At 46.6% G+C, this 18,908-nt stretch overlaps 1 long non-coding RNA gene across 1 annotated transcript in view; it reads left to right on the top strand.

The window, feature by feature from the left end:
- LOC146867145 (uncharacterized) overlaps positions 1–18,908 on the top strand; it is a 1,035,764-nt gene that overhangs the window by 959,051 nt on the left and 57,805 nt on the right. Inside the window, exon 4 of the long non-coding RNA XR_014961085.1 lies at positions 4,318–4,573. This is a non-coding gene — a long non-coding RNA (uncharacterized LOC146867145). The remainder of the gene's footprint in view (positions 1–4,317; positions 4,574–18,908) is intronic.

The following is an 18,908-nucleotide window of genomic DNA, read 5'->3' as shown; positions in this document are numbered from 1 at the left end:
TAAACTCTAGGACCTCACCTAAGTGAGATGTCATGGCGTCGATAAAGCAGACAGCTAATAGAAATGTATGCTCAAATGTCCAAATCCAGGACCCTGATGCCTGGATAGGCCCAGCAGATTGTATGAACAGGGTTTCATAATTGTGGTTAGGTATGACCCTAGGATTAAAAGACAGCTTAGAAGATGAAACCAGCATGTTACTAGCTAGAAACATATCTAGCCGCGACAAAGATTAATGAGGAGCCGAATAAAACGTGAAGCGCCAAAGGTCAACAAGCGCGTATGAGGAGATGAGCTGGTGTAAAGCCCCGCTAAGTCAATGCTTACCCCCAAGAACCGCACTAGAATGCGCCAGGTCAGAAGCTGGAATCTGGGACGAAGAGTCCCTATTGGGGCATACCGTCACATTGAAGTCAACGCAGACAATAAAGGATGGTGTCCAAAGATGAAGCTTGGTCAACAGAAAATTAAAGGACCTCGGAACATCAGTGTTCATACCATAGACTACACAGGTAGTAAAGCAAATTCTGTCCTTTTGGATAGTCGCGAGGAGTCATAGACCCCCAGTATCCACCCTCTGGCATTGCACTCCTTATTTACCACCCCAAGCCAGTAATGCGCACCCCTCTGTGCCAAGTGAAACATGAAATAGACAATACTTATAACCAAGATCCTTAAACAAGGAGCTTTCAGCCTGGGGAAGGTGCGTCCCATGAAGGCAAATCATTTTTGGCTTGAGGGTGTTCAACTCCTCCCATACCAACTTCCCCATTTGTGTGGGGACTTGACCCTATTAAGGTTCCACAACAAACTATGCAGTTGCTGGCCAGAACACCTACTATCACCAGCCACTATCATTAAAACTCAGACTCCATGAGCTACCACTCATAAATACAATTTGCTGGAGACTCACTCTATGAAGAAATTGCCTGAAAGCGTTATTGATAAACACCATTGTTCCAACGGACACCAAATGTCTCAACCTAACATTTTCATTGCACACAGTGTCTTCACAAACCAACAGATATGAATGCCACCAGAACCCCCGGCCCCCACCACTCCACATCCCTGGTTCCCATAATGGTGAACCAAACCCCAAGCAACAGCAGTGGCTCTTCCTCTAAGGCGGAGGACCGTCACCACGGCACTCAGACCAATCACAATGCTGCTGTAAGGCAGCGTCGTGATTGGCTAGGCGAATCTGGTAGCCTATGTGCTTCCTGCGTCGGAGGAGAGGCGGCGGCTGGCAACCAGCGACCAGCATGTAAGTTTTCTTTCTTTTTTCCTAACCCTCCTACCTCTCCGCCCCGTTTCCTACCAGCTGCCACTGCTAAGCAATGCCTTAGAAAAGAAAGGGTCAATAACCCCCGCACTAAGGGTTACCATCTAATCAGGCTCCTAACCAAGGTCGGCCCCTAGTCTGAACCCCCCACCCGGAAAACACTGAGATGTAGCTGCTAACCAAAAATCCATAAAAATTGAAAATAAAAGATTAGAATTAAGAGATTCAAAAAACACCCGTGGGGCTGAGAAACCGGAAAGAAAGGCGAATGCAAACATAAAGACAAAAAGAGGAAGAAGAAACAGCTTTTTTGACCTCTTGTCCCTCTCCCCAACCCTCCAAAAGAGATATCTACCTGACTAAAGACCCCTCACCCTTCCCAGTGGTCATGACCTTAGCCAATAAAGTACATCCCAAAGAATGGCCTTTATACTAAAGGAAAAAAAAGGAAGTGGAGCCTCTTAAAGAAAGAAAAGCTTAGACAGCAGCCAACGCAGTCTCAACCAGCAGGCTGCCACTTTGTTTACAACCCCTGGCCGTTTAACCCTTCATAACAGAAGAAAGTATGGCCCTCCATTCAGATCAGCAAAGTTGCGCGTTCCATGAGAGATACAGTTGCCCCCAGCTTCAAGAGTGCCAGGATATTCTCTCGGAGATGCCAGTGCCTCACCACTGTTTGATGACAAAAATCAGAGTGGACAAAAAAGTCGATCCCACATGCTTTAGCAGGCATCTTAGGAATAGCAATGCGGTAGATCTCTTGGCAAAGGATGAAATTACACATGTAGGATAGCCCGAGGAAAGCGAGAGGGCTTATTAGGAGGTCTGAATGGAAAGTGAGGTGCCCTCTGGAACATGCAGTCAAAGCCCCAATCGTTTAATGCAGGTAAAGCTTCTTGCAATAAACAGACCACAAACCTGTTAGGGTCGTTGGCCTCCATGCCTTCGGGGACCCAAAAATGATTACTACATGACTTGTTTTCCCTATCTGCCATCCTAGATGAGAGAGTGGGCAGCTGGATATCATGTTGGGAGATCACTGAGCTGTTTTCCTCCACCTCCGTTCTAAGGGCGTCCTGGGATGCCTCCAATGCCCTGAGCAGAGATGATATGATATTCATATTTTTTTTACATCCATGTTCAGTCTGAAAATGAAAGCCTTCATAAAATGTTTAAAATAACTGATTAACATGGTTGTTATACTCTGTGAGTGCAAGTAACCCAACCTCCCCCTACACTGGAGCTTTAAAGGAACAGGTTATCAACAAAGCTGTATGAGTATATAGAAATTAAGATGAGTAACAGTGAATAACTGTGAATAGAGTGGTTCTGAATGACACCAAATACAAAACAAGAGCAAAGCTTGAATTGCTAATGATGTCATTCTGCCCCTGAGGCGAAAACGTTGCCGTTATTCAAAATGTAAGTCATCTAAAAAATGTTGTTGGGTACAGCCACCCAACGTCACCTACTCCTGCTTCCAACGTGTTTGCAGGGACAGAGGACAAATGGGGAACCCTAGGGAAAGCATTAAAAAATGTATTAGAAATCTGGCCTCCTGGCACCCACCCCTACCACCCTAGACATATACACTTCCCCTCCCCCAATAAAATGAAAGACCTTGCTCCCTGCCATCCACCTCTCTCTGAAAATACCCTCCCCCCAGTCTCCAACTATAAAAAAGATATCTGGCCTCCTGCCACTCACCCAATCCTTCTCAGCTGAAAGCCACACTTCCGCTTTCCCGTTGACAGCGGCTCTGTCAGGACTGTTTTAACTGGCTGGTTTGAATTCATTGACAAAAAGAAGTCAGTTGGGGCTCTGCCCGCAGGCTCCCATCTCACTCCATAGCGTAGGAGAAGAACTACGAGATCCGGGCGAGGCCATGCAACACAGGGAAAGTGTGGTCTTCCCCTGGGTGACGCCACACCACATTATATATTTTGTTACGGCTTGTCATCAATCCCATAAGAAAACGCAGTCAAGCATGATGCTATCAGCAATGTCCAATGAGGCATCTTTCAATGGATGGGCTCTGCCCTGGCTTTAGTAAATTTACAGACCTGCTATAGCAGTCTATAAGTATCTTGAGTGTCTCGAGTACCAACTTCCAAATCTAGCTATTCGAGTCACGCTTTCATACTTCTGGGTCTAATAATAAGAGTACTATTGACTGGGAACTGGTTGCACTTGTTGGCTGTGCCCAGAGTTAGTCTGGTTGGAATGTGTGTACAATAAATGCAAACTTCACTTTATATTTTATATAGTTTCAGAGGTGAGTAGAGTCCAGCTTTGTGCACTGAACACGCGTATACATTGTTTTACTACAGCCTCCCTGCATTGTACCTGTCCTTCCCTCACTCACTGAACTTTTAATTTCAGATTTTTTCTAGAAATTGTTCTAAAAAGTTGATGAAATAATTCCAGAAGGTTAAAGTTGTCTAGGTACCACAGTGAAATGCCAGCTAATTACCTGGTTTAAAAATATGAAGGAGGGTTGTGTTTGATGGATGTTTCGCAACTGAATACTGTTCTCTTCTTTTCCATTGGACTTTTCTTAAAAATAGAATTAAAAATGTGCAAGTCATCCTTGTATTGCATAAAGCATTTTAGGTATTTAAGCAGTATTTTAAACCAAATATAGACGGAGCCCTGCCGAAAATAAAGCATCGAAATGTATTTGTATCTACAAGTGCTAGCAGCACATTCAGTCCCCTGCCAAGAGTTCACACCGGAATAGGGATGTAGCATGGAATATGGCATCAAATTTGTTGTGAGAATAAGAAACAAGCATGTTGTTGCCCCTGGTACTCTGTGAACAGAGAATATGTCGCTACTGTTGCCTCAGACATATATACAAATGTTATATGCCATTATTCGAGAATGTTTTGTATTCCTGAAAACTCCAATTATCCTGTAAATTTGACAAAGGGGTATTTTAAATCGCTGGTATGTGTAGCATATTCTGTAAATGTTGTATTAATAATTGGATACTCATATGCTTTTATTTATTGTGTCTTACGTTTTGTTTCTAGGGCTTGGACGACACGTTCAATGTACAATATTAGCCTTTGTGACTAAAATGTTTTCACAAGATTGTAATATACTCCTTCAATGAATAAAGTGATTTGGGGCTTCGGCAAGAGGTAGGACCCTTTCACTCAGCCTACGACAGACCCAAGATCTGCTGACCTTCAGGAGGCTACTCAAGACCTGGCTGTTCGACCAGTAGTGGCACCCGCCTCCTCTCTTCCCTTTTTTTTCTTTCCCAGCACCTTGAGACCCTCGCGGGTAAGTAGTGCGCTCTACAAATTCCGTGATTGATTGATTGATTGAAAGCACTATAAAAATGCCACAATACAATTAATTTTGTGTGAAAAAAAGCAAAAGGTCCTTGTTAATATCACTGTCAGAGACTGCAAGCATAACTTATTTGTACGGGTCTCCTACCTCTAACAAAGTAAAAACCATGTAATAAGTATCACTTCTAGACTCCTCCATGGGCTATATGAGTTGACAACAAAGTATTAGCGCAAGCACTTGTGATGTCGCTGCATATTATATTTGTCTACAACTTCATTCCTTTACACAGCAAACACCACAGTCTCACCTCTGCTTTTAACTGCCCCGTGCTTCCCCTCCTCTGCCCCAGTGTCCCTTCTCCGACTGCCTCACTGCTTGCTACCAGCCTCAGGTTACTTTTAGACGTGCTTAGGCGCAATTAATCGAAACCGGAAATCAGCGATTCTATGACCTCCTCCAACCAGCTTCATTGTTCCACTAATATTTTTTCCACCCGACGTCCTTATACATTCCCCACAAGCAAAGAACTTTGGAGTACTATTCTACAAACGTTCCCACACAGCATCATCTTCATGGCAGCTTCTACAGGCAATTGACAGCTTCTCAGCATTGGAAACGTTCAGCCCTCCCTCACATTGCATACAACATTGCCCCTCATAATACCTTTGCTGTTAGTAAGTTAATTATCGAAACAGTCTTGTTGTGGGCCACAACAAAGACACCTTTCGCCCCCCTCAACTAAGCAAGTCGCTTTGCAACTAAATATCTAACTTATCACCAACCATCCTCCTTCAAATAGTATAGGTTGACTGTCTATCAAGCAGCAGTATAGGGGGGCACACCCCACCAGCTTGCCCTCCTAGATCCCCTCTTGGGAGACATAATCAGGTGTGGAAGAATACAGAATATATATTTTTTCCATTGCGGGGATTCACTTACAAACAATCTAAATGATTCTCTTTCAGAACTGTCTTCAAAGACGACAATATTTCATCTGGTGGTTCCCAAGTTATGGGAACTTCTAAGAATGATTTTCCTGCTGCAGCATATTCGCTTTTTAGCAAACTTTAGTTTAATTCCTTCCTCATGAAAGTCGATACTGATGACTTTTAGTGCTCCCTGTCAGGTGGCTATTCACTTCTGGCACCGCCACACAAGGGGACTTACAATTATTCTTGCTTCGGACTAGTCAGGACATGTCTCCGCCACAAACTCTCGCTGGGAGTTCAGAGGAAGGGAAGAAGCCGAAATGGGTGAAAAGACAAGCAACCGTATCCCAAGCTCTGATTCTCTCACAATTGGTTGTTCTACAAAGAAGGATGGTACTCAAATAAGGCTTCTGCTTCCCTATCCCTCCTTCATGGGGGACTGCTGTGCAGGAAGGAGTGTGCAGGGTCAGGTTTCTCATTTTAGTCTTCAAGGTGCATAATGGACTATGCCTCATTTCTATTTACTAGAAGAATAGTTCTGTCATTCACAATATTGAACTGCGCTCCATCAACCTTCACCTCCCCACCATGAGATCAGACCCCATGTGCACAATCACACTTTTGTTCACTCTGTCTCCTCTGCCAGTTTCACTCAAAAGCCCTTCCTTCAGAACACAGGGCTATCCTTACCTTCCTTCAGGGAAAACAATTCATGCCATCATTTCAAAGGCATTAAAGACATTTCGTTTTGATACTGAAGAACTAAAGAAGAGGGTAGTAAAGAAGAAGAGGGTACTAAATTGAATGTATAAAAAAAATCTAGTGACAGAAGTCACTGGTTACAGGTGTAAAAACAGGTCTTTAAGATTATTTGCTAAATTTTCAAATGCTTCACTCGGTCTGCACAATACCTTCAGGAGAATGTTAGCAGACAGCAGGCGACTCAATCTCTCTTATCAGCAAATTTAGTAATCTTGACCTTTAAGTCCAATTTACAATAAAAGGGTATTTCCAGATTTTCTCTACAGCCTGCCAACATGAAATAAAACAAACATTGAAAATGCAATAGGTCTCACCTTTGATTAAGTTAAAGCTATTTGATTTGATAATGGTATTGTATAGCAAAGCAAATGGCTTTGACTCAATTAAAGGCGAGACCTATTGCATACCCAGGAGTCCTGCTTTATATGACTGCGTTTGGCGCACAAACAGCTAGTTACGGATGCGTCAGATCCCTGCTGTCTCGCGGAGCTTGCAGTTCCGGCCTCCACTCGAAGTTGAAATTCACATTCTCCAAACCCACTGGGCCGCGGGGGTCAGTACATTCCACTGTAGGTGCTAATTAAGCATTAATGAATCCCTGCTGTTGTCATTATAAAATCGGAGGGGGGAGGTGCCGGCTGGCCAGCGTACCGTGCTCAAACTGCTGCAGGAAGACGTTAAGATTAAAGTAGGAATGCCCAAGCCTGCCACTACGCAGGGTGCTGGCTCCTCTGTAGGCCTGGGCCAAAATTCCGTTCCGTTCGCGGAAATTGCGATAATTTGGCATTTTCGCGTTCCGCGGAGAGCGCGAAAATGTCAAAATTTCCGCATTCCGTAGCTTAGCGATAATTTGTTTCTTGCTCGCGCTGTAAAATAATACATTCTCGCGTGCGCGCAATCGCCTTACCTGAATCCCCGCGTTCGACGACAAGTTTTCCTGATCCGGTCGCGTTCTCCACGAGATGTTGGATTGTTGGTAGCCATTTGCACTGTCTCGCGACAGTTCGCGCCCGCAGTAACGTCATGCGTCGCGCGATCACGTCTTTCTTCTCGCGATCATGCACCGCGAGACTAGTGAAAACAAGATGGCCGCGCCCGCGAGCAACCGCATGGGTAAGTTGGCGAGCCGCGACAACGCAGAAAATACCGCGAACGGGCGGGAAAAAAACTTCCGCATCTTCGCGATATTTCCGCGTGTTTGCGGAGATTTTTAACATTTTCGCGATAATTTGCGAAAGTGAATTTCGCAAATTCCGCCCACCCCTACTCCTCTGTCCGTACAACCGAAACTAGGGGCCGGCGTAGGCCGCAGCCTCACTCTGGGACCACTTCCGACTCCCATACGGCACACAGAAGTTGTAAAAACAAATACATGTCACGTTGTGTCCACTTCCCAGTACTGGATGTCAGACGTGCACGTGCATCTGTCTCCTGCTGCAGGTTTCGCAAAGTACATGTGGAAAACCCCTTTTGCCCGACCTGGAAGGCATGGCATGTAAATTAGAACAGAAGTTCTGTGGGTCTTGTCTAAGCATACGGGTATTCCATGTGTTTGCACCTATGACCGGTATATTATTTAATGTTGTAAATCAAAAGTAACACGTACCTTTCTTACGCAAAATATTATATTCTTATTCATTCTGAACGTTTTTGCACTTTCCCAAAAAAGTGCGTTTGGCGCAGTGCTCGTAGGTGGATACATTGTCTGAACAGTAAAGTATGAAACATATGTACATCTCGGGGAAGTACCCCGCTTTCACACAGTTCGATCCAAATATTGTTCTTTTTTGTAATCTGTTACATGAACGTCAATCCCAGAGTTGGTGACAACCCATAATCAAACTCAAATGGACGTGTGCCCCATTCACAAAACATACTCACTGGAGAGGCGCCGCTGCCATTCCAGTAAACTCAGGCTAGTGCTGCACGTGCAATACTCAAAGAGGCAGAGCGAGGGAGGGATGCACGTGCAATGTGCTCAGTACAGGGGCAGAGCGAGGGATGCACGTGCAGTACTCAATACAGAAGTAGAGCGAGCAAGGACTACACGTTCAATGTGGTCAATACAGGGGCAGAGCGAGCGAGGGATGCACGTGCAGTAGTTGAGAACTCGGACAGGAAGGGATAAACAGTGGAGACAGTACAAAGGCGGCACATGCGTTGCATCAGTGGTCGAAGTGGGCGGGAACGGCAGGGCACAGCGTGCCCCTACTTCTTCAATTCCAGGGATTCCGTTCCCCTACTTTTTTATTTTGAAAATGCGTCACCGGACGCAAAAAATCACCATCGCCTATAAATAAAGCTCGGCGTTCCTGGCATTCGAGGACGGGCGGCAGAGAAGTAACAGGACTCTGTCTTTTCCTTCTTGCACAGAGAAAAAAAATACAGTGTCCACTTCTGCATTGTCGCTTCAGCTGCCCCCCCCCCCCTTTTTCCTTCTTCCCTCTCTTTCTTTCTAGCAGTTCTTCTCTTACTGAAAACCGAGACTTCAAGACGGGGTTTTCACACTCTTTCCTCTCCTTTCTTTTATTTGTTCCCCTGTGAAATCGATCCAAAAAAGAAAAACATTTTTGCTGGAAATGTCGTATTTTTATTCCAAAGTGCAGCATCTGGAATAAAAGGTTAAAAATATGAAAAATAAATAAAGTAAGACAGAGTGGTAGCAAACTGACCAGATTGATTTTATTCACACCCAAACACATTAGCACCACTTTTACAGAGTTTGCCAGTGAAGCGCTATTTTTGTTTTCTTATCTTTGTTTTCCCGGGCTTGCAACTAGTGCACCAATCCCGGAGGTACTGCAATGTGTGGATTGGAAAACAAAATGTGTTCTGTGGCTCTGCGCCCAGGGATGTGGTCTTTTTACCGTACTGCTTACGTTTTGTAAGGATATAAGCAATGGACATTGAAATGGGTCCATTCAGGGCCCTGTAGTCATGTCCTTAACTTTTCAGGCAAAAACACTCACTGATTTCTGAATAGTGAGTGGAAACGCGTTAAGGTAACCATGTTGCTCCTGCTTACATTTCACACTCCCTATGAGTGTTTGCTTTGTCCATGATGTTGTTACTTTTTTTGGACGCATATTGCTCTTGTCTAGTACGTAATTTAAATTGAGCCGCATCCAGGTGTTTATAGCCGGCAGCAATTGGGTTGTAGTTGAAGGCAGTGTGAGTTTTCCTCAGTGGGGCAGTATGGTGTTTAGTGGGGGAGAGGATGTGGCTCTATGGCCAGAGCTACTGAATTTGGAACTGGGGAACCAGGCTCAGCCTTAATAACCAGTCCACCAGACCACTCTCCTGAGGGAGCACAATCCCATGCTAGACCTTAGGAGGCTGCGCAAGCGCTTAGAAGCCCTGGTTTCCTAGCACCAGCAGGTGGACCCTAGCAGTGGCAAGTGTGGGTTAACCTTCAAGGTTGGTCCACCACAATCCATACAGAAGTTCACCTCCAGTCTTGCAGACAGGCCTATGAAGCAGCACACCCTAGAGCGACAGTGACTCTGTCACTGAGGTCACAGGACACTTGAGAAGGGCCAGCTCTAGGGCAGTGCAACCGGTGTGACCGCACCGGGTGCTGACTTTGGGTGGAGGCATTATATTTGCAAGTATATTAAGGTTTTAAAAGCGCTTGCTGTCTCCTTCCTGGCCTCCAGCAATTTTCGGCAACAATAAAAATGTCATGATGACTCTGGTGTTTAATGTTCTTCCTAGAGAGAGATCATTTTGTCTAGTGGAAGTTTTGATTCATGGAAAGGTAGCTCAGAGGGTTTATGTGCCTGCTGCAAAGAACATGTACCATGCAGATTGTGAGAAGTTGGCCTGGTATATGCTGTCCACTAGTTATAGTGGGCACCTTGTACCAGTCCAAACAACCCTTATTGATGATAGGTTTAAAGACAACCTTTATTGAAAGCTATCCTAGTGGTAGCTATGGAGAGCAGCCTTCAGGCTAAGTCTTGAAGGAGTGTAAATCAGCTTGGTTTACCAGATTATAACCTCTTGAATTACTAAATGTAAGGCGATCCACACAAGGTATATATAAAACATATGTATTTATTTCTAAACACTCACTACTAATCTCTTTATGAGATTAGAGTCCAAGATACACAATAATACAGTTCTAAAACGACAGTAAATAGCACAATATACAATGGGCCCTAGGGGCGGGCCAAACCATATATTAAGAAAGTGGTATAAGAACCACGACTTCACTAGACACAGTGCCTAAAGCACGTAGAATCGCTGGGACCCAAAGGAACCACCCATGGTAGTGACACAGGAGACCCATGGGGGACGCGTGCAGAGTGTGAACACAGGCGCGAGCCCCATACTATTCTATGGGAAAGTCGCGGTTGGAATTTTAGAAGTTAAAGACACTTAGGAGAGGACTTTGAGCAAACCCCTTTAGACTTAGGGGGTTCTAGGGCCAGCACCCATGGGAGCACCGGACTACTCAAGTTACTTCACCCAGGGAAGCCGGTGCATAGGTGTCAAATGGTGTTGGGAATCGTCGTTGATTTCAGTGGCGATCTGCTGCAAAGGGCTGCTGCCGGGAAGGAGAAAAGTGTCCGGTGTGATCCAAGCCTGGATCGAAGATCAGAAGAACCTGAAAGCAGAGGGGACAGAGTCTGGGTCACTTTCCAGTGATCAGGGGCACGGTAGACGAAAGACCACTGATGTCGGGTGATTCAGGTGCGAAGAAGCGAAGCTTGACTCTGCAGCCACTAGGACCAGGAGGCGTCGACGACAACGAGAAGCTGCATTTGAACTGTCCCATGAAGGATATCGAGTGCTGCAGTGTCGGTGCTCAGATTGAACACAACAAGCCTTGGCAACAGCAACCCACGCAGGAAGAGAAAAGATGCTTCGGTGCGAACCAGCAAGGTCCTGGGGACTCCCCAAGCAATGGAGAGTCAGGGCACGTCTAGAGCAACCAGGTAAGCCTAATTAGAAGTAAAGTTGCCTTCACAGGGACCCACCAGTCGACGGACTAGAGATCGCAAAGAGGCCTTGAGAGAAAACACAAAGGGCCAGCTCACGGAACACTCGTGGAGTGTAGGCAGGCAATATTCGGTGCAAATGCTGCTCGGGGTCAGGGCTATAATCCAAAGCTCAACTGCAGGAGTTGTTGGAAAGCTGATGCTTCTGCAAAGTGACGTGGTGTCCAGGGGTTCGGATTGCACGGTTGCCACAAGGGATACGGGCCTCAGACTTGCTGTGGGCACTGATCGACCTCTAAGACCACGGAAACCCAACTCCTGTGTTGCTAAATTCTTCGGAGTCTGGCGGGAGCTTCGGAGATGCAAACTGGTCAGATGTGTCTTTGGTGCCTGCCTTGCAGGGGAGTAACTCCTTTACTCCAAGGGAGATTCTTGACTCATCTAGTTCAATGTAGATCATTGAAGTTCCAGGATTCAGTATCAGAGTTTCGTCCAGGTGTAATCTAAAGTCCTATAGCCAGGGGTTCCTTTCTTATACCCAAGGAAGGGGGTGGGACAAACTCTAGGGACCCACCTATGGGAGGGTCAGGAAAGAGGGGTGGCTACACCCATTTTCGTTGTCCAGTTTCACGCCAGACCAGGGGCTGGTAGCCCCTGCAACAGGTTTTAGCTGGACTGTGCACAGGTACACCAAATGTGCCCCCAGTGCTGAACTTCGAAGCACTCTTGGAGTGCACCCACCCAGCCCCAATACACTAAACCCTGTCTGGGAGGTGGTGACACCTCCCTGTGACAGGAAACCTATTGTCCAGGCCTCCCCTTCCGGAGTTTCGTCCAGCAGCAGGAGGGCAGACTCGTGTCTGTGGATGGCAGCATCCATTTTGTGATGCCAGGGCTCTGTTAGCCGGTACCGGGTATACCGGTGCTGTCATGTCTCTCCCTCTAGAAGGGTGGGATCATACTCCCACACCAGTTACTGGTGTGGAGGTATGATTCCAAAGTATTTGACACCAAACATGACATGTTTCTGTGCAGTCATCTCAAAGTTAGCATTTACCGTTTGGTTATAATGCACTTAAGACTGTATGGTTTGGCTGTATCACAAACAACTCCGGAATAAAGGTTCCGAAGGCTGCAGAGGGGCTCTGCTCATGCATGGGCACCCTCTCACATAAAACCCAGCACCCTGCCTTCAGGATTGGTAAGGCCTGCCATAGGGGTGACTGATAGGTTTATATGTGCAGTGATATGGAGAGATATAGTGAACCTATATCTCAGTAAGGGGTGCATGCACCACCTTACCCAGGCTGCAGTAGCAGACCTGTGGTGTGATTTTGGAAGGCTTCCCAGGGGTGGCACAATACATGTAGGCTTCTGGGGTACCTATGCCCTTGGTACATAGTATACCATATACTAGGGACGTATAAGGGTACCTCAGAATCCAATCTGGAGTGTACCTATAGTACTTGTAATCAATTTAAGGGAGAAAGCAGATAGGCTGGGGTCCTGAATAGCAGGATCCCAGCCAGACTAAGTCGAAAACCAGCAAAACACCAGGAAAAAAGTGGGGGCAACCATGTAGTCAGATTCCACCTTCCTACACAGATCACAAAGTGCACATAATGTAAATAGGTCAGTGGGCTACTGCTTTTGTCAGATAGATCCCTTTGTTACTTGCAGTTTATAAGTTACAATCCTAACATACAACAGTGAGCTATTAATTTTCATCTAAGAGCTGCATACAAACTGCAAGGTATAAATTAGAGCGTTATGTTTTTCCCCAGTCTTTGATTATCCTAATGTTACAAAATGTGTTCGTTTGGACAGAAATCAATTCTGATTATTAAAGAGAACCCCCAACCATGGTATTATGTTTTAAATTCTGAGTTTGTTTCTCCAGACCAATCACTATTAAACTATACGGCCTAGTAGTATGGTTGTCATGTGACTCCTACACCTTGTAGTCCTTAGTCTTATGTAACATTTTCTATACAGTGATTTACACACATATTCATTGTCTCTGAGTGATGTGTGTGATGTAAAGTGCTCTGAGACCCTACACTGGTATGAGCGACGCTGTAAATCAAATTAAATGCATCTGAGAGAGAGTGTGGTTATCGAGACTTGAGGGGCCCTGTTAAAGGGTGGTAGTGAGGGAATCCATGGCAGAGGTGGCCATTAGGGGGTAATAACAAAACATTAATGCACAGGGCACCACCAGTGCTAAGACCGCCCCTGCCCATAGTTAGCTCTATTGGCCTAGTTTCAGAAGTAGTAGCTGCAACTCACCAAGGCTGCAGCGTAATGCAGTATATTTTCTGAAATGTTATTATTTTGACATGTGTACACATGCTAACAGTCTTTGGAAAGATATTGCCTTATTAGTACCAGTGTAACATACAAATGCAACAGTGAGAAAGGTGATCAGTCAACCTTTGCAATAAGCCATCCACTCCGCAGCAAAACAAGTCAAATTTATTTATTAACTTTTGATACGTTTGAGCTATAAACAATTTATTAGTTTAAATGGTCAGATCATGCAGCAGATCTTGCATTATGAGGCAAATGTGGCAGAGCCATAATTATATAGAAAACATGTGCAAACTAGGATATTTTGCCTTTCATGTTTGAACTGCTGTTGTGGAAAAAGGGAGAAGTGCTGATGACAAACTCCATGGCTCAGCGACAAATGGCTTGTGCTCCCACATTTCATCGTATTTGGGACATTCTGTGATTAGAGGCATATCCCACTTTGTGAATGTGTTTTAATGTCAATAACTCATTATAACCTTATATAATCATGTGTATCCATTGGTTGATTAAACTGGGCAGTGAAATACCAAACAAATGCTAAAAATTGGGATGTTTGCGCATTCTGGCCACACCTCTGGCTCCGCCCACTGAGCCAATCCTTGGGTTATTCCCGCCCTCAGGGCCGGACTGGCCGTAGCGGGCACCGGGCAATCCCCCGGTGCGCCGCATCAGACTTGCACATACAATAAGACCGCGCTGAGGGAGGGGGCTGCTCACATGTACGGGGGTGCTGCACAAGCAGGGTCGGTCTTTGCGCGGATAGCGTCCTGGGCAGAACCGAATTTGGCGCCCCTTGATCCTCTGCTTTTTATCCTAGTTGTAGCATGTAACTTAAAATATACAACGAGCAAACCATTATCTCCATTAACTTGGCAAACATGCTTTTTCTTTCTATCCTGGTACTTGTAGTCCTATATTTATGGTGAGGAGAAACAAAACTGCAAGTACTAGAAAGCACAGAGAAACGGTAGAACTTTTTCCCCCAAATGTTTATACAGCTCAAACTTAGACGCTTTACATGAGCACCAATCACATCACACAAGGACAGATTCATTTAAGCTTGGGTGATTTGCCCAGAATCCCGAAAAATTAACCTGACGCTGGGACTCGAACCTGGTTTCCCGGGTCCGATGCCATAACGCCATTTTCACTCACTTAATAAAATACCGGTAATCGATCAACACAGTATTTTTGTATTTACAAAAAGGCCAGAAATGTGTAAGATGTTTCACGTTTAGAAAATAACGATTAGAATTTAGTTTTATAGAGGTTCAGCAGCTCCAACAAAGACACTCCTGCCCGGCTGTCTGCTGTCCTGTCTCTTCCGCCTCAGCTATCTGCGGTCTCATCCAACATTTTCTTCCTTGCTGCTTTTATTAAGTAAACTTTGTCATGGAGGGAAGCTGGGGGTTATTTTATTCAAGGCAGGCCTTGGCTGATGACACAAACTTCGCTACTCCTCCCCAGTTTTCACGTGAATCACGCTCAACTAAGCTTCTTCATGCCAGTGCTAAACTGTAGACAAGGAGGGGTAGAGGGTGTACCTGTTAAGGAGAGGGGATGCGAGAGGATTTCAATGAGGTGTCTGAAGCCTGTACAAGAACAAGCATTTGCAATGCAATAGGTCTCGCATTTCCGAGAGTTTTAGCTATTGGCATTGTACATGATAATCACTTTTATTTATGTGCTGTTTATAAAACAGATCAATAAAAGGCATTGTCATTTACAATGCAAATATCTTAAACTCTCACAAATGCGAAACCTATTGCATTGCAAATGCCAGTTCTGTGCTATAAAATTAGGAGTGTGTATGTCCTGTGCAGCAGGCAGGACAAAGCTATTTGAGAAAATAGTGCTCAGAAGCTGTAATTAAAGTCTACCGAGTAACAACACTCGTAACAGGTAACTGGTGAACTTGGACTTACACCTGATACAATGGGGCTCTGCAATTTGGCTTTGTAACTTCCGTTTGGCTGTGGTTTTAATGTTTTATAAAATGTGCACATCTCTTTGTACGCACCTGAACTTTACATGATCTTCCCTATCAGCTGGAGTTATTATTTCTGCCCAGGCTGATCAGGTTGCCTCAACTGGTTTTAATGTTTACTTCGTTGGCAATGTTTCGATGCTGTGAGGGTTCACTTATGATGGTCTTCTATGTATGTTTAATTTTTGTCTTTTTTGGCCTGTTTGGCTGAATAAAGCTCTTTTTGAATTGACTCTGATCCAGCCCACAAACTGTAGGGTGCACTCAAAGTCAAAGTAGCAGCACTTCATTAAGAAAGGGAGAGTAGCAGCACTTGATTAAGAAGGGGAGAGTAGTAGCACTTTATTAAGAAAGTGAGTAGCAGCACTTCATTAAGAAAGGGATAGTAGCAGCACTGTATTAAGAAAGGGAGAGTAGCAGCACTTCATTAAGAGAAGCAGCATTTCATTAAGAAAGGGAGAGTAGCAGCACTTCATTAAACAGAGAAACAGCACTTCATTAAACAGAGTAGCAGCACTTCATTAAACAGAGTAGCAGCACTTCATTAAACAGAGTAGCAGCACTTCATTAAACAGAGAAGCAGCACTTCATTAAACAGAGTAGCAGCACTTCATTAAGAAAGGGAGAGTAGCAGACTTCATTAAGAAAGGGAGAGTAGCAGCACCTCATTAAGAAAGGGAGAATAGCAGCACCTCATTAAGAAAGGGAGAGTAGCAACACTTCATTAAGAAAGGGAGAGTAGCAGCACCTCATTAAGAAAGGGAGAGTAGCAGCACCTCATTAAGAAAGGGAGAGTAGCAGCACTTCATTATGAAAGGGAGAGTACAGCACTTCATTAAAAAAGGGAGAGTAGTAGCACTTAATTAAGAAAGGGAGAGTAGCAGCACTTCATTAAGAAAGGGAGAGTAGCAGCACTTCATTAAGAAGAGTAGCAGCACTTCATTAAGAAAGGGAGAGGACAGCACTTCATTAAGAAAGGGAGAGTAGCAGCACTTCATTAAGAAAGAGTGGGACGGAGGAGCCTAGCGCTTGACCAAGATGGCCGCGTGAGCTTTGAGCTCCCGAGACCCTCGTGCCCTCCGTCGTCTATCCTGTATATAATCCTGTTTGTATGCATGGCATCGTGTAGATGACTTGTCAGGGAGGCGATCGATGCCACCCGAGGTCGAATCGCCCACCGGGAACCGGAGTTATGCATGGCGGAAGATTGAGGCCCATCTCCGAGGGATGCCAGGGGCTCGAGTTGGCAGGATGCCCGACCTCTAATTGAACAACAGCGGCCAGGCGAGGTGTGAACTGCCGGACGGAGGTCCCTATCCTTTCACTTTCACTTTCTCGCCCTTTGTCTGCCCAGCCCAGGGAGTGCTCGCGTCTGCTTTATTATCATTCGGACGCTCTGCATGCCACACTGGCGACCCATCGTAAGACGGAGCACTCCTGATCTCTCTCGCTGAGAGAGGGCAGTCCGGTTTGAACCGACTTGCTTGAGCCCACCATGTCGGGCAAGGCAGAGGTGGACCGGCCGAAGCCCAAGGCCACCAGGCGGGGAGCCTACACTCAAGCCAATAACATGGACCGCTATGCCCAGCAGAAGGGGTCACCGGGTGCACCGAGCCAGTCCCCGGACACACAGAAGACTGCCTCGCCCTTGGCCCCGGAGCTCTCCCTGCAGGATGTCATGGGTGCACTCGACGGGCTGCAGACTTCGATTGGGAGACAGTTTGATGCCCTGGCGCACAAAGTGGATACCATCTTGGTGGATGTTAATCTGATCCGCGCGGATCTGGGCAAAACAAATGAACGGGTCACATCCCTGGACATCAAGACCACGGGCCTCGCCGATGATGTCTCGGACTTGCAGACCGAGGTCCGTAAGTTGCGGACCGAGAGTGATCTCGCCGCCCGTCGGCTGGAGGTCTTCGAGAGCCGGGCCAGGCGCAACAACGTGCGCGTTATCGGGGTCCCGGAGTCCTCGGACGAGACTTCAGTGGACCTGCTCGTGGAGGACTTGGTGCTCAATCATCTGCAGCCTAAGGGTCTAGGGAAGTTCTTCGCAGTGGAGCGGGCCCATAGAGTGCCGGGTGGGCGGCCCAAGGTGGGAGCCACACCGAGGCCGATCGTTGCCCGGCTCTTTCATTTTCGAGACCGGGACGCTATCCTGCAGGCCTCGAGGGTAATGGGCCCGGTCCCCTTCCAGAACGCGTCGGTGAATTTCTATCCTGATTTCACCCAGCAGGTGCAGAGGCAGCGGCAGGGCTTCCTGGGAGTGAAGAGGAGGCTTCGGGAGAGGGAACTGAAATACGCCATGCTCTTCCCTGCCAGACTACGTGTAGTGTTTGAAGACCGAACATTCTTCTTTGAGTCGCCTGCCATGGCGGATGAATGGCTGGACGCTCTGCCTCGACGACGCACGGAAGAGGACACTGCCGTAGACGGGGACAGTGGCCGGGATGAACAAGGTTGATGGCTTCGGAACCGGGCTGACTCGGACTGACTTTAGATAATGACTTGCAGTAAATACGGAGGTTGTGGGAGGACGAGGGGAGCTCTTTCCTCCCTTAGGGTACTTTTTGTAGATTTTGGGTTTGGTAGGGCGACAGGCACACTGCAAGTTGGGGGGGCTTTGCAAGCTGCAGCAGGGGTGCAGGGTGGGGGGGGGTTTCCGGGATTTTGGGTTTGTTGTGGGGGGGTTTGTTTCCGCAAGGCATAGTGATTATCTTCAGGACTGTTCCATGGTGGCTCTTCGGGTGTGGGGTGGGCCTCTTTACGTTTGGGGATGGGGGGGTAGGGGCTTAAGTGTTATAAGCTGGAATGTTAATGGTTTGGGGGATCGCATTAAGCGTGGGATTGTTTTGCAATTCTTGAAACGGTCATTGCCGGATGTTGCCCTGCTGCAGGAGACGCATCTTATAGGTAATACGTGCTATGCCCTGAATAGGAAGGGTTATAAACTCATAGCTCATTCGGGATTCTCCTCTGGGTCCAGGGGTGTGGGCATCCTAGTCAGAGCCTCGCTACCATTTGAGGTGGATTCCACCATTGTTGATGATAGGGGGAGGTTTGTGGCGGTGGCGGGGCGGTGGGAAGGAAGAACTTTGGTTTTGGTTTCGGTTTATGTCCCGCCGGCCCTGCAGGCCTCCACGTTCACAGATCTGGGTGGGGCCCTGCTGGATCTCCCGGGGGGTATGCTTGTAGTGGGAGGTGATTTCAACGCTGTTGGCTCCGGCCTGCTGGATAGATACCCGCCCAGAGACACTGGGGGGGCTCAGAAGTGGCTTCCAGACTTTCTAGATACGCTTGGCCTGATAGACTGCTGGAGGCTCCGGCACCCCACACAGAGCCAATACACTTTCCACTCCGGGGCGCATGGTAGCCTTTCCAGGATTGAC

This window comes from Triturus cristatus, chromosome 1_2 (genome assembly GCF_964204655.1).
Source record: "Triturus cristatus chromosome 1_2, aTriCri1.1, whole genome shotgun sequence".
Taxonomy (NCBI): domain Eukaryota; kingdom Metazoa; phylum Chordata; class Amphibia; order Caudata; family Salamandridae; genus Triturus; species Triturus cristatus.
The sequence above is the reverse complement of the archived record's forward strand: the minus strand, read 5'-3'. Positions and strand labels throughout refer to the sequence as shown.